Consider the following 16,269-nt stretch of genomic DNA (forward strand, 5'->3'; position numbering starts at 1 on the left):
GGTGCAATGGTTAATTTTTCGCCTAATGAGTTGTGCGCTCAGTTCTGTGACTTAACCAGGCTCAATACGATTTTTTTCAAAGGGATATAACATTTATTGAGTACCGCCAAGTAGATGAGCCACGAATCTGTCGATCAACCCAGCAATGATAATGGCAGTGTCTCAATTTGTTATTATCGTAAATTGCAAACTTAATCTCTATTGTGCATTGGTAGTCAAAATTAGTATCTTCTATTAGAGCTCCACAGCGTTACACAGGAGACTGGCTAGCAAATCCTTACACTGGAAGTTGACACAAATCACAGACTTCATGCAATTATTGCGGTGGTGAACTTTCCTATCGTTTGACTTTCATCAAATCGATTGTAATGTTTCAAATCGAAAGTAATACGAATAAGGTAATTAATGAACTTCTCCATTCGAGACACATGCATACAAGGTTAACGTATAGAATAAGCGGTCAAGCTCAGCTGTTAACTCGTCTTTGGCTTAAATACAGTGTAAATTAGCGAGAATGATATTGACGCGTGATTGTTAAATATTCCAGATGTGGTAACACGGGGAGAATGCCTTTGTCGTCAAGTAAGATTGGTTGAACTCTATTGTGCTCCACAGGGATGTGTATACTTCAGTCTTGTTCATATTCCACACCTACTTGACCGAAAAAGTGGAATGTTCTTGGCGGTCAATACATTATCGATATAACAGTGGCAAGGGCACTTGGACCAAACGCACACTACTTTTGTCTTCGTGCCTTGTGCATTTCATTTTCAGAACAAAGTGCACACGAGCGGGTAGGGGTTTATATCAGAGTGCTCGTAATGTGCAGGCTTTCTGTAAAATCTGGCTGAACGCAATAAGTCATTGTCAGCACAATACCTTGGTCTGTTTCACTTTGTAATGTTAAAGGTATACAGTCACCTGTTCCAATTTTGCCACAGTTACCATGGAAAGAGAAAATCTAACCAATCACAGATTTTAAGCGGGTGGCCGCTTTTTAAAAACAACGCCCTCACATGGGCATTTTGAATACCAAGGAACGCCCCTTTGATCATATATGGGCATATTTAGATTACAGGTGACTGTATACCTTTAATTCTGAAACGGTTTCTGAACATGATGCGTCTAAGATTGACAATATGACGTTTTAAACAGTGCAGTCAAAAGACTACAGGACGCGCGTGTGACGTCACGAAAAGATAACCTGTAAGCGCGCCTTCACTCATTTCGGTTTGCGTGAAATGCAAGGTTGAGGTTGTTGATCTTTCAGGTCTGAGGGACATAAGTCTCGTCCTTCTTGATTCGGGATTTTGAAAGATGTGTCCCGTTGGACGTTGTAATCCTGATGGCGTCGACGTAACCGATGAGATTCCCATCAATTGGATTGGAAGTACAGGAGATGGGTGGGAAGAAAGGCATGGAAATATTCTTAGAAGCGCCTCGGGGACAGACATTCGAAGTCTCAACAATTTACAATATTCTTTTGGTCTACCACTAGTGGGGTGTCATTTTGAAGCATATGGAGTAACTAAATTTTTCATCTGCCTTTTTTTTGGGTCTAAAATCGAAAATTTCCCCCGCAGAGTTAACACAGGGATTACGGCCATTTTGAATTTCAAGTATCGGTAAATATTGGGCATAATTTGTGTCTCTGGCATCAAATTTTGCACGGCGACCCCCGATTCTTGTTCTTTGTTCGAAAGTTAATGAGAACATAAACTTCCATTCAGGAAAGTTTGAGCAAAAGTGTGAATTCTTTCAATTTCTACAGAAAAAGTAGGTAGTGTTAGTGGAATGATATGAAACAATGCGTCTTATAGTACTACTCTGCCCGATAACCTCCCTATACCACTTTTCTCGCGGAGAGAATAAATGTGGAGGCTGAAAATCTCTCAAACTTGTGGCGTTATTTTTATGGTATTGGCTGTAAATCATAGTTCCTCGAAACTAGCTTTTATTTTGCGTTAACTTCAACACCTACGGACTTGTACACAGACTATCGTTGGAACTCCATATGGCACTGAAAGCACAACGTTATGAAAAATGTGTTCGTTTACATGCCCACTCAATGAGAATAACGAAAAGTAGAAACGCTAAATGAACAGGAAAAGTGATCCATATGGGTTAATAGAGAACTGTGCAGTACAGTTGTTATGTAACAACAATATATGGTAGCTGAGATTACGCGTTTATTTTTTGAAAATTATAGACAGTAGTTTCGCTCGTAAAGCTAGAATTTGCATCTAGTAGTTCATTCACCTCACTACAATGATAGGTCACTCGAGCAGACAGGTCAACAGTGACACAACTTCATTGGTCAAACAATGCATCTTTAAGCAAATGAGAGTAAACGTTGATGGTTTTATGAAACACACAAAACTTAAATTGCTGCCGCTACACAAAAAATTTAAATAGCTGCCGTTACTGGGGCCTGCGAGTGAGCAGTGATGAAAATCGCAAAACGTGTTCAGTGAACAGGAAAGTGCAGGCTTGTACTGGCAGGATCCATAATGAGTTTAGTTGAAACTATAATTAGCCATACAATAGTTTTGTATGATATTCATGCATGCATTTTCATTCGGCGAATTACTGCAATCTTGACCCCCCCAAACAATACCGAATACATTAACGAAACATGGTCTGCCAAATGCAGATGTCGCAATCAACGGAGTTAGTATGTTGGCGAAATGCCGCTGCCAACATGTCGGCTTTTCAAATTTCACTTTCTATGGACGGGAGCGTCAGAACTCGTTACCATGCCAACGACCGACAGACTTGGTAATTGGCGAAAGACATGTGAAATCAAATATTTGCTGTATTTCGTCTGTAAATAATTTGGGATTGCACCGTCGGTGATCCACTCTTTGGTCTGAGTCCTTGCAAGAGCATAGTTACGCATGCGCTTTGCAGCCATGCGATTATATTCTTCATCACTTGGTTTCTTGCATAAATGAATAAATTTCACAAGAAATGAACAAGTACATAGAATAATCTGACCGGTATGTGAAGAGTAATGTAGGATATTTAGCACGTCGTGGCCAAATGAATAAAGCTGTAGACGGAGATAACGGTCTTCGCACGCCATGTTTTGAAAAAGCCGCGGAATCGTACTGAAGCGGCAGTCGTTGCGTATAGTAGCCCGGAATTTAAAATCATTTCTTGGCGAAACATAGAAATGGTTTTTACAGAAAGGTGAGCTGAACGGATTAGCATGTCAGCTAATGTACATTACATTATTCACTGAAAGACATGAAGAGACAAATGCTTCTTGCAGTGATATTGTCTGGATGAGATCTACTCACCCGCCTGCATTATATAACCGCAGAATACCGGGAAAATGAATGATATAGTTGTTTTTTCGCTGCATAAGCAAACAAAAACAGACATACACAGATTATACGGTAATACAGGTGGACAGATAGACGTATAAAGATGCGGCCGGACATATTTGTAACGATATGCAGAGAAGCAGCAAGTGAGATGTATACAAGAAGATAGACTGTTATTGATGGAGAGAGGAGAGAGGAGAGAGAGAGAGAGAGAGAGAGAGAGAGAGAGAGAGAGAGAGAGAGAGAGAGAGAGAGAGAGAGAATAAATAGGGCACGTGGGAAGTAATTTGCGGTGGACAGTTCAATAATAGCAACAGAGAATATTATACATGTATGAATACACCATGATGATGTCAGTATTTTGGATAATAGGCAAAGTTACAACCTTCTAAACAACAACAAGACTGCAAGTACTACGCCAAGGTATAGAACACTATACTACGACCAAGCTCTCTCGCGATGTACCGTATGTCGAAGAGAAATTATAAGATATTGTGGAAGTTTATGCAATGTATTGCGTTTCGGACAAACGGAAGGAAATTATGCACAGGCCTCTGGGAATTGGGTGGGAGAGTTACTTCGTTTGGTTTTGCTATATTGCGGAAATTCCTCTTACATAATGAAAGCTATGTGGCGTTACGTCAATAAAACATAACCGATTTACAATTAGTTTCTTTCAATGCTGAAATGTTATTTAGCTGCCCGTTTGCGTCATAAGGAAATAGTGCATGCATATTTCTGCAGTAATGACTTTTCACTGGGGTTGAAGCTATTAAAGGTAGCTACACCCGTTACTGTGAGCAGGATGAGTTCTTAGGGACCGTTCAGTTTTTACGGCCGGGGGGGGGAGGCGAAATCCAGGGGGGGTGTCATCGTAATTTTGGAATCCGCAAAGGGGGGATCATCGCTTTTTCACTGGTAGGAAAGGGGGGGGTCACCACATTTTCAAAAACATAATACCAACAATAAAGTTCACTTTATGCCATGGCCATGATCGACCCTCTTTACCGGCGGGCCACCTTTGGTGGCCCACTAGAATAAAGTTGACTTTACGTAATGGCCCATGACCCTCTTAACCGGAGGGCTGCCTTTGGCGAACCACTCCAATAAAGTTTACTTTATACAATGTCCATGGACATAAGTTGTCTATGGAAATGAAGTTAAAAATTGCCTTACAGTCGTCCTAATTAACAGACGTTTCAATGGATGTGGCTGAGAAGTTTGTGCACTGGCATCTCTGCTACACGAATAAAGTGCGCCGCGTACCGGAGTTCAAATCCAAACCATGCGGGTAAATTTGACATATAGGTTTTGGTTATTTTTCAGCGGGGGGGGGGGGGGTCATCAATTTTTTCATCTGACAAAGGGGGGTCATCTTTTTTTTTTCGCGAAAAATGCAGGGGGGTCTATATTTTTTTGAACACCGGCAACAAGATTTTGCCGCCCCCCCCCCAGGCCGTAAAAACTGAACGGTCCCTTAGCACATCGGAGTGAAACTGAAACTGTTAACCTGGTGCCTGAAACGGCGATGTCCTCTGAAAACTTCAATACTGAGTACTTGTCCCATGTAAACTAGCAGCAATGTGGGTCACGTGATGATGTCAATCAGAATCCACTGCCGGTGACTACTGGGACTCGTCGTTCACTGAGAGAGGTCGGAAACAAAATAACAAGAAAGACCCAAACGACCCTGGTCGTTTGGATAAACACACAACGCGTGTCGCGGCAACGGCCAAGAGGCAAGCAAACACCACCGTTGCAGTGGCACACGATAGCAGTCGCAAGTAAGTATCGCCTGGGATATGTACGTTCTCACGGTACGGAAGAACGCCGTTCTGTCTGGCCTTCACCGTTTTCAATACGGTTGGATGTTTAATCTGCTCAGCTAGAAATCCGTCGCATCTCTAGGTCGCCGATACTCCCTGGAATTGTGTAGGAGATTTGGCTTTGTCAAAATAGGATGAATTTTTTGTACCTATAACGTTGACATGGTGGATTTCAGCAGCCAAATTTCAGTACAGAGGTAATACAATAATGTTCTATACTGTCGTATTGTTCGTGGTTCTGTAGTGTGGCGTCGAAATTTCTCTTTTTCATTCACCAGAACGCGAAAAAGTCCCTCTTTTTCGCGCATTTTACAAACCCTCAACGATTTATGCCCCTTTTTCATTTACACCCTTGACATAATCAGTGAAACCAATGCGTATTGAAGAAGAAATGGGTGAGCAGTCCTTACCGTTGCCTTGTGTCGTGTTCATACAAGGATAGAGGATTGAGGTGTGTTATTGGCTGGATTGAATGCACAGCTAATCATAGCAAACTACATTGTACAGCTGGCTGTAATTTGTAAGTGCATCGCTGGTGTGGCGATGACAGACTATGGTGTGACAGACATCGTTTATTCTCGCTTCATTGCAACACCCAAGCTGAGTCGAGGCATTGGTAATCTTAGAAAGCGGTCGTAAGCTAAACGCAATATTAAGGTTTAGACTTTCCAATGGTTGCTGAGATTAATATCTGTCTAAAAGTGACACATTCAGTCGAATCCGTCTGAAGATGTGACATGTTCAGACGTCAGTGCACACCCAATGGTAAACCCGATTGACACTCAAATTGATGTTCGCGCAGGTCACCGTCTCCCAAATCTTCCAAGTGTTTTGTCAACTGCCATGCTCAATGCAGTTTCGGTATTGAAATGTATGGAGGAAGTTATCAACCATGTCACGATTTCAAGTAATCAATGATCCATAACTTTCCCGCCAGGAATTATTCATATTTAAGCAAACTCTGCTGTTTACCTATTTGTTCGTCGTACTTCAAACCTGGAGGATTAAGGTTGTCCAGAGAAGAGAGACAACAAACTATTGATATCATTTCCTTTGTGCGACTGATTCATTCCGAGGTTAACCAGCCGAAGATTTCCCGTGAACTTTGTCTAAATATTGAAACAATCCATGTGAATCATCATATGATATAAACTACAAATTACGCATTCATGAGAAAAGCATGAATTTTTTTGGTGAATATTGCTTCAAATAATAAAAAAAAACACAGTCACATGGTTTAAGTCCGTGGTTAATGGTTCACACTTTTCGTACTCCAAAAGGTTCAAATACAATATATACTCTCTACAAAACATGAAATGGTGCTCCGTTCCCCTCAAATTGCATCATACTACAGGTGGTGCAAAGAATCCATAACACTGATTACTGAAAGTATCAGGGAGAACAAGAAAACTCTAAGGTAGAAGGCACTTCGGAAACAGATGTTTTGACTCTCAAACTTTTACAATTCTATTCTAATCTACCACTTGTGGGGGCTCATTTTAAAGCTCTTTGAGTAAGAAACATGTTTACCGTGTTAGTTTTTCGAAAATCAGAAATTCATTTTTCTCCCATGGAGTTAACACGGGCATTGCGGCCATTTTGAATTTCAAATATCGGTAATTGTTAGGTAATTTGTTTCTCTAGCACAAAACTTTGCACGGTGATCCTTGGTCTTTACTCTTGAGTTGGTATAATTTGAAGTTTCATTAAGGAAAGTTTGAGCAAAAGTTTAAATCTTTCACTTTCGAGGTGCATACTACCTGAAGCAGAAACAACATCGGCGTATTCCGAAGTTTAAGAAAAACGAAAAAAAAAGGAGAGATTTCACGACGCTAAGACACGGCTCTCGAGTGTTACTGTTCGTGTCTATATTAAGCGCTTCATTTGTTTCAAATGCTGTAAGATTTTATATCGAAGTGGATGGACGTACCAGTAATCTGCCATAGGCATGTGACTCTGCATATAACATCATGTTCTTCATCTCATGGCCACAAGGAAATTGTAATACTGTCAGAAAACCAGCAAAAGTTGTTCGGGTGTTCACACCAATGGCCTCGTCACCGATGACCTTTGACACTAATTATCTAGGACATAGCAGTGTAAATATGCCGTCCATAAAATAGCGAACAAGACAAGGTCTTTCAGGTTGTTCTTGTTAGCACTTTACTGACGAGGATTATTTAAATATGCTTTGGATACAAACTGAAAGGACGCCGGCCTCGAAATCTTATCATCAGGTCGGATATAGGATTGTTGGGTAAACCATACTTCACCCGGAGCAATGAACCAGAAGGGTTAAGGCAGTGAGCAAGTTATAATGTGACTATCAGTGTACGTTTGGTCTTGTCGAAAAATAAATAAAACACCTGAATTCTGCAAACGCTGCGAGCGACAAGAAATTATCATCGGGTACGTAAAGGCATCAAATGCTAACTTGTCTTTCGCTGTCGTTTTTAATACTGAACAATCTGGATTCGCCCAATAAATTTCTCCACGGGAAGTGCTATATTAAGATGTATAACCACGCACGAACAGGAGCCCTCTCGGGCACGACCCGACATAACAGGTTTTTATTGCAGTCAGTTGGTTCTGGTGTTATCGTGTCCGATGATTGTTGAAACCAACAATAATCAGCCACCGGTCATGGTTGAGCAGTCATGACCCCGCAGAAATTAGTTTTTAAACCGCAGCAAGATGTACATTGTTGCGTCTACGAATTCACAAAATTTAATTCATAGTTTCTTTATTTTCACATTTTCACTGGATGACACATTTCATGGCTCTTCTGTCTGTCAGGTTTATTTTTACCTCATCTTGTAACACCTCAGACCGCCACGTTTACTGTTACTTCGATACACCTATGCATTGCTGAGGAGTGATATCAGGGATGGCGAAATTATTAAAAACTCCCTTGAGCTTCATTACTCTGACAAATGCTCGAAGAACATCGCACTTTTATTATTACCTTTTTTGACAGCGATAATTGGATCATAAAAATGACAGGAAGAAATGATCGATTTAATTAACATCTGTGCCAATCATACAAATGCGTTTCTTTGAGATGGTTGAAGAACGAAACGATAGATTAAGGCAAAAAATTCGCCCCGGGGATAAATTTTCTAAATCCCCAAATCTTGTAATTCTTTTCTTGTTAACACCTTGTGTGGACTCATCTTGAAAAGGACAGAAAAAAATTTAATTTCCATCATCGTGTGAAAGCAGACAATTATTTTTGCCCAAGTAGTCGACACATGCGCGGAGAATGGCGGCCATTTTGAATTTCAAACCAGTAAATTTGTTGTAGTTGTCTTTCAAAATGGCGGCCATTTTGAATTTCAAACCAGTCAATTTGTTGTAGTTGTCTCGTCAGCTCCGAACTCTTGCGGCTCAACCTCTGATTTTATTCTTACTGATAAACGTTTGACTGAGAATTGTAAACTTTAATTCCGAAGTGCGTATTTCCTTGAAGTTGATGACAATGTGACTAGCACAGCTGATGCAGAGTCTTGTAAACAAGACCCTGTTGCCCAGCAACGGCGACGGCAGTCTTCCATTAGGTGTATCCGTTCATAACCGCCCAAAACGTTGGTAAATCATCTATGCCCTGGTCGCCATGGCTACACGTTTATTGCAAGCAGAAGGAGTCGGCAACTCAGAAAGAAACTCGTATAATACGGAACAGGAAGGCTTATGTGAAAACTGCTCATTTTGCTAACATTTAGACGCCCGAAAGCCATTCGCTACATTTGCTATATTCATACGTCGTGTCAAATATAAAAGTCGAAATGTTTACCCTAGTCTTGATACCACACGTTGTAAGCTAAGATTTTATTTTGTGTAAATTATTCTCATGTTGTTTTTAAAATTCGATTAAGGATGAGTGAGAGGACTTGACTGTGTTTCAGTTTCACTATAAGGCGCCTTAAATAAAATTCTTTGTTTGCCGTCCGTGTGCTGGTAGGTTTTCAGAGAAAATGAAGAAAACAAACACAATGTTAACTCTATTACAAAGAGAAATATTATTTTTCCAAAAGAAACCAAATAAAAAATGAGCCTTTGTTAATACACTTGTGTTTATTCTGTGTTTGTTTTCTTACCTGGCTGGCTGGTAGGTTTTTCAACAATCTAAAGCCGGCTAACAAAGAATTTTCTTTCAATTGCCTTAGCAGGCTACTTAAAGGTAGCATGCGCCTCGGGGACAGATATTCGGACTGTACAGTATTCTTTTGGCCTACCCCTTGTGAGCGGCTTCATTTTAAAGCTTACAGAGTAAAGTTTTTACAGGCTTATATTTGCGAAAATCGGGGATTTTATTTTTGCCCATAGAGGTTAATGGCGTCCATTTTAAATTTCAAATATCGGTTAATATTTTGTAATTTGTTTCTCTAGAACCAAAATTTGTACGGTGACCCCGATTTTGATTTTGAAAGAGAATGTATGAAAGTTTACTTGAGGTAAATTAAAAAGATTGATAAGTCTTTAATTTTCGAGACTGAATCATCTTATTATAAATGAGCATTGGCCTACGTGTTACCATGAAATTAGGCGATGTTCACAGCTGAATATTGCAGTGTATGGCTCGATAAACACCTAACGTAAGGAAAGTAAATCTACCTGTTAATCCTTTGACCGCCAAAGTCAATTTTTGTCACCTTTAGAAAATATACTCCAGTCAATTTTTTCAGATTTTTGTCAAAATTTTGATAACAAACTGTAGCAAATGGAAATGTGATGTCCATTTGGTCCAAAATTATCAAAAAATTATAGAAAAATTCATAAAAATTGGTAAAAATGTTGCACTAAAATTTTGATGAGAACAATAACAGCACTCAAAGGGTTAATGCCTTACGAGTTTTACTAACTGTTCTTTTCGTCAACCATATGCCATGTTCAACAACCAACAGCTTCCTCAGTGCCCTATAATCAAATTGTTGAGTACACCCTACCCAGTGTAATGACCCATGGTACTGCCCAGTGGCACGTCTGTGAAGACCTCTAAGTGGTCCCTGACTTCAAAGTGGTCCCCGTTGTTGTAATTGAACTGAAATTTTACGCAGTCCAGGGATTTTTCCATTCCTATATTTGCATAAAGTTGTTAAACTTTGTAACATTGCCAATACTAATCTGTTATTTTGGTCCTTTTTGATATATGCGCTCACTTTTATTACTTTTTCAAAATTCCGATGCATTTTACAATGCGAAGCCAGCCGAAACTGCGCGTCCAATTTTTTCACCTGGTTAGGGTGTCTCATATTAGCATCATGGGAGATTGCGCTGCACACGGCACGGTCGAGACCAGCGACCAACCGATCACTGTACAGATATGCGGATGTCCATATGGCCTAGCAGTTTACTGAGTGAGTACCAGCTCAAACAGTCATTAATTTCAATCTTGTTGCTCGACGTTATATTTCATACTCGCATACAGGCGTTCTGTTTACTGGGTAGCTCTGCATGGCAGGGCTGTGTGTTACCGGCTTTATACGGCCTCCCACCACATGTGTTGGGAGGTCGTATAACGCCGCGCCGCTAACACACAGCCCTGCCATGGCCATGCAGAGCTATTTACTGCCACTGGGTAGTTTGTTTTATGCTACATTCCGACCATGGTTCCGACGTTCTGTTCCGTAGACTTTTACGGAACAGAACATCGGAACGTAGCATAAACTACACTTATACAAACTATCCAGTAAACAGAACGCCTGTGTGCGAGTGCTGATTGTCTTCATCCAAAATCAAATCACACTGTGAACTTACACACAACACAGAAACATCGCACAATGAATGATGGCCCTGCGTACGATGCTGTGTGTTTCCGGCGTTATATAACGCAGAGCTAGAACTGCTGTACCTCTCTCGGGGGGGGGGGGGGGGGGGGGGGGGGGTGGGGGGGGGGGAGTACTTGTTCAGAAAAGTGGTAGAGGCGTGCGGCCACAGGTATATAACCCAGGGCCCATTTTAGACCTAAAATCTCGTTGTTTTAGGACCCCATTTTAGACCTTAAGGCTTTATGACCTTTGACCCAGGTCAACTCATAACGTCAACATTTTTAAAACGGAAAAATTAAGTATTTGCCCCGGCAAAGCCTACCACTGTAAACTTATACTGCGTTTAGAGCTATTTTGTTGCTGGCCAAGCCATGATTCCGAAAAATCATGAGGAAATACTAAAAAATTTTGTGAAAGAAAATGCCTTTCACTCTCACCAAATTTTGGTCCAGCTTCTGCAAATTATCAGTTATCTGCAGTTACAGTCTGAGTGGTGTTTTTTTTAAAATTACAATTCACAACAAACCTCGCTGTTTGTCTGTAAAGCAATACTACTTCATATGGCCATGGTCGACCTGAATAATACTAGGAGCAGTAGAGCCACTTTGTTTGGGTACTTTGCCATATGTAGGGTTCTGACAAATCAGTGACAATGTTTTAAAACAAAGTCCATATTTACTTTAAGCCAGGGGGTCTCTGTAATGGTTCCCCTGCCACAGAAAAGATATCCATGCTTATTGAGTGCAGCTCAGAACCCTGCTAGCGAGATGGGAACAGACTGTTGAAATTTGTTCTTGTGTGGCACTCAAACTTCAACCCCATTTTAGACCATGGTTTACAGTGGAATTGACCCCCCCCCCCCCCATTTTGGACCAAGTTGCTGAAATACCCACCCCATCGGGCGGCACATATACATATTGGCAAGTAATGGAAGTGACCCCCCCCCCCTGACTGCTCTTTGCCAACTTAGATTTTTTTTACCTGTCCGTGGTATTTTGGGGAAAGGGTTTTAAACACAGTTTGTCAGGGATTTATGATGATACTTGAAAGAATAGAAATATACTCCAACACCCGACCCTGGCCCACTAAGCCCCAAGGCTGTATCATGCACGCACAGGAAAGCAAATTTAGCACTTGGAGGCAGCCATATTGTCTAGTTTCCATGTGTTTAGTTCGTACTCTACATGCCTTGACATTGTTTTCATTGTAACTTAGGTCATTTCACATCATTGGTACAACGTACATTTCAGTGACTTTGAATGACAAAGTTCTTTTACGTCAAGTACTGTGTCATCAGTCTTAACTGATGTCTAGCTGTAAATTCAAGCTGACAATCTAAACTGAATACAATATGATTGTGCTCATGGAATTTGTGTCCATACACTCTTGTAATAAATTGTGGTTTCAGTCGGATTTGAACTCACAATGTATAGCACCAGTCACCTAGCGCAGAAGCCATACATAAAACCGCTGAGCCAAATCCCCAATCTCAGCCTCATGTGTGTTCAGCACACAATTTGAGTCTTTACGGTTACACCTATAGTGTACTCATTTATGTATTTTGTTATGTCTCCATTTCAATACTTACCGTAGTCATAATTTTACATATTTGCTTTTAATGAACAGACCTGCTTTGAGTCGGTTTTTAGCTCATATTTTGTGTGTATATAAATACCAAAAAGAGATTATATTTGTGTTTCTTTCTTAATTTGCATACATTTTATCTGATAATGATGACTGGATTGATTTGCTTACTGGTAATAAATTTTTCAATTTTAATCTCTCCAGATAACAGAGTTCTTGGAAATGATGTGGAAAGATCAGAGTAAATCACTGCTTGCTGATTTGGACCCTGCCTACACGTTTTAACAGGCTGAATAATAAACTGGTGACGTACTCAAAAATTGGCGACCAACAGAAAAGTAAAAAAAAACCAGAATTTCCCCGCACATACACACCATGATCATACCAGAAACAAACATGATGCCATTTACTCAATGCACAACACACGAATGCCAACTATTTGTTGTAATCTTTATTTTCCTGTCATATGATTATTAGTCCCCAAGGACACCGTCCAGGGGGACTTATAGGTTTGGTCATGTCCGTGCGTGTGTCCGTTTGTGCGTGTGTTCATCCGTCCATTCACGCAGATATCTCAGAGATGACTTGAGCGATTTTGTTCAAACTTGGTACAAGGATAGTACCCTACCTCATACAGATGCACAACAATTTGTTTCACAATGTGATCAAATTTGGCCGTGTTAGAGGACTTTTTAGTTTACACCTCCATAGACTCCCATGTATAAGGCAGCTCTCCATAGACTCCCATGTATAAGGCCAAGAAAAATAAAAATTTAGTTTCTCATCGTATTCATATTGCAAAAAAGGATGCAGTGACACAGTTTTTAGTCCCCACAGATAAAGTCCAGGGGGCTTATAGATTGGGACATATCCGTCCGTGAGTCCATCTGTTCACCCATCCATTCACGCAGATATCTCAGACACTTTGACAAAATGTCACGTGACCATGGTGACCTTTGACGTCAAATATACATATTTGTCCATAACTCAGTAACCACAAGTGCTAAACCTTTCATATATGGTATGATAGGACACCTTATGACCCCACATATTGTACCTCATTAATTATGTGCATATCTAATTTTGAGCGAGCCAATAGAGCTAGAGGTCTGATTTTTGGTATATAGGGATAACTTAGCAATACAATTTTTTTGACAAAATGTCATGTGACCTTGGTGACCTTTGACCTCAAATATACATATTTGTCCATAACTCAGTAACCGCATGTGCTAAACCTTTCATATATGGTATGATGGGACACCTTATGACCCCACATATTGTACCTCATTAATTATGTGCATATCTAATTTTGAGCGAGCCAATAGAGCTAGAGGTCTGATTTTTGGTATATAGGGATAACTTAGCAATACAATTTTTTTTTTACAAAATGTCACGTGACCTCTGTGACCTTTGACCTTGATTATACATATATATGCACAACTCAGTAACCACAAGTTCTTTACGCTTCAATTTTGATAGGATAATAGACCTTAAGATGTCACATCTTGTACCTCATTTATTATGCGCATATGTATTTCTTGGCTGGCCAATACAGCTAGAGGTCTGATCTTTTTTCCCGATTTAGAACCATAACTTAGACATGCCTCTTGTTTCAAATTGGGAACAATGACATAGACCTATGTGCCCATAGATCTGAACATATACACTCCAGTGATACTTCTTAATGACCACATTTCCCTGCCCCATCAAGACTAATACTCCTATTACAAGTGGGGACTATGTCATTGTCAATGACTTGTTTTTTGAAATTCTCGGAAAATCTAAAATCATGTTAAAAGTTTGAATTTAAATGCTACTTCTTGGGCTATCGACAGTGTTGTACACTTTTTTGGTCTTTAATGTGTCTTACTTGAAGAAAACCCTTGGAAAACTCAGGATAATTTGAGATTGGTTTACAACACATTTGCTGCTGTATGGGGCTTTAAGGTTTGGCTGAAACAAAATAGAATTTTTTACACCAAACCCCTTGTCTGACAGCACTGATATTTGTTATACAGGTTCATAGGGATGATCAAATTGTGAAATATTCAAATTTTGATAAATCCACAATTTTCTATTTTCAGGACAATTTTTAGCTCACATTTGGTGTATACATGTATGTATATTATACCAAAAAGAGTTTTTATGGTAGGTCAGCGGTGTCTACATTTATGTATGTTAGTATGTGTGCATGCTATCTTCGTGCACATCGAAAACTCAAAAACCGCAGCACTACCATTGTAGTATTTGGTGTAATGGTGCACCTGGGGGTGGAGATGTGAATTTGTTCAAATGAAAGTGTCAGTCTTCAAAATATGATGATGAGGTAAAAAAAGAAATGTGGTAGAAAACAGAGAAAATCCAGCAAATGCTTAAACTCTGTAACGGCAGTCTAGATTTTGTTGAAACTCTGTATGCGGGATGTTTATGGTGATTTTCGTTAGTATTGTGGTGAAATTTTCATTTTTAGCTACTATACGATAGTCTTTTGAAGCTATTGGGATGGGTATCTGTCCGGCATCCGTTTTCAGTATGTATGTATGTCCGTTTGTGAGGTGTCCAGTCACTCAAATATCTTGATAACCGCAGTACTTACTGATTTGCTATTTGTTGCGTAGATGAAAAATATGATTTGAGAATATATTTTTTTTAATTTTTAGCTCACATTTGGTATACCTATGTGAGGTTATCGTATAAGCTGAATCATTTCATTTGCATCTGATTTGCATGTCTGTATGTCTTTTTATTTGTGGGTATGTGCAGATGTATATCCGTCACACACAATGGCTCCCATACCGCCAAAGCTACCATCTCAGTATTTGGTGTACAGGTAGATGCAGGGGTTGAGATGTGAATTTGTTCAAATGAACACATCAGTGTCAAAAATGTGCAAATGAGGTAAGAAAAAGTGAAATCCAGCAAATGTGCAGGAGGCATGCCAGTGAGAAACAGGCAAACTCCTCTGATCTTGACTCATTTCCTGTCATTGTTTATGAACTGTTACATATAAACAGACCAGCTGCAACCATAGACAGTAGATTGGGGAAGACCGTTTATACTAAACTAAGAGGGGCTTGTTTCTGCTATGCATGTTGCTAAAGTTGACCTCCAGTACCAAAAGTTAGACCTTAATTACTTTCTTGTTTTTCTGGTTTAAATATTTCTTGTTGTTTTTCTGGTTGTACTGTGCAAAAATCATTGCCATAACATCAACGTAGAATTTTCCTCCACTGAACAGATAGAAACAACATTTATTGTTGATCACTGGTAACCCATACTGGTATATTCCAATTCTGATCAAATTTGAGCGACACCATATAATTGCGGTATTTTTTCTGAAACCACTCATCTGATTATTTTGAAAGTTGGTATACATGTTCCTCAGGATGACCCCAGTCAAGTTTATACAAATTGAATTGAAATTTTCATATTTGTAATTTTAGGGCAATTTTCAGAATTTTTGGTCAAAAATTTTTTTATTCAAAAACAACAAATCTGATAGCTTTGATATTTGGTATACAGCTTCCTCAGGTTGATGAAAATCAGTTTTATGAATATTGTGAAGATATCTCGAATTTTGTATTTTTGCTGAATTTTTTGGTTATTTTTCTCATTTTAAGTAAAAATTTCTTCTTTTCAGAAACCGCTAGCCCAATTGCTCTCAAATTTGGATTTGATGTTTACAAGGGTGTTACCCTTCTAATTGTTGAAGTTACGACAAAATTGGAAATATTACTGTTTTAGGGCAATTTTTGTCATTTT

General features: G+C 39.6%; 1 protein-coding gene across 4 annotated transcripts in view; it reads left to right on the top strand.

Moving 5' to 3' along the window:
* The window catches only part of LOC139115635 (short transient receptor potential channel 7-like), a 98,962-nt gene that overhangs the window by 22,711 nt on the left and 59,982 nt on the right, over positions 1–16,269 (top strand). Inside the window, exon 1 of one of the 4 annotated variants that reach the window (XM_070677910.1) lies at positions 4,949–5,113. The exons of the other annotated variants lie outside the window; for them this stretch is intronic. The gene's annotated coding sequence lies outside the window, so the exon portion shown is untranslated. Of the gene's footprint in view, positions 1–4,948; positions 5,114–16,269 lie in introns of those variants that run through there. 4 annotated transcript variants of the gene reach the window in all.

This window comes from Ptychodera flava, chromosome 17 (assembly GCF_041260155.1).
Source record: "Ptychodera flava strain L36383 chromosome 17, AS_Pfla_20210202, whole genome shotgun sequence".
Lineage (NCBI taxonomy): Eukaryota > Metazoa > Hemichordata > Enteropneusta > Ptychoderidae > Ptychodera > Ptychodera flava.